At 34.8% G+C, this 287-nt stretch overlaps 1 protein-coding gene across 1 annotated transcript in view; it reads left to right on the top strand.

The window, feature by feature from the left end:
* USP9X (ubiquitin specific peptidase 9 X-linked) overlaps positions 1 to 287 on the top strand; it is a 97275-nt gene that overhangs the window by 86053 nt on the left and 10935 nt on the right. The gene's annotated exons all lie outside the window — the stretch shown is intronic.

The following is a 287-nucleotide window of genomic DNA, read 5'->3' as shown; positions in this document are numbered from 1 at the left end:
CCTCAAGCTTTCTTCTGAATTCCTCCATTTGTTTTTGGGGGTTTTTTTTGTCATAAAGTTTAATGTATTATCTTTAATCCTAAGAATTACACAGATGATGTTCAAGTATGGAATTGGTGGACAGCTCTGCCAGATTTCATAACGTCCTTCCCCACATGGACGATAGTATAGTACTTTATTTTTGGAAACTGTTCAAAATCTATCTAATGGACTGCTTCCTGTCTGTGAATATAACAATTAAAACAGCAAACGGCAACTTGAAACCAAGTTCTATAACAAAACGCTTA

The sequence above is a fragment of the Crocuta crocuta genome, unplaced genomic scaffold, assembly GCF_008692635.1.
Source record: "Crocuta crocuta isolate KB4526 unplaced genomic scaffold, BGI_CrCroc_1.0 scaffold49, whole genome shotgun sequence".
NCBI classification, from domain to species: domain Eukaryota; kingdom Metazoa; phylum Chordata; class Mammalia; order Carnivora; family Hyaenidae; genus Crocuta; species Crocuta crocuta.
This window is presented reverse-complemented; position numbering and strand designations above follow the sequence as displayed.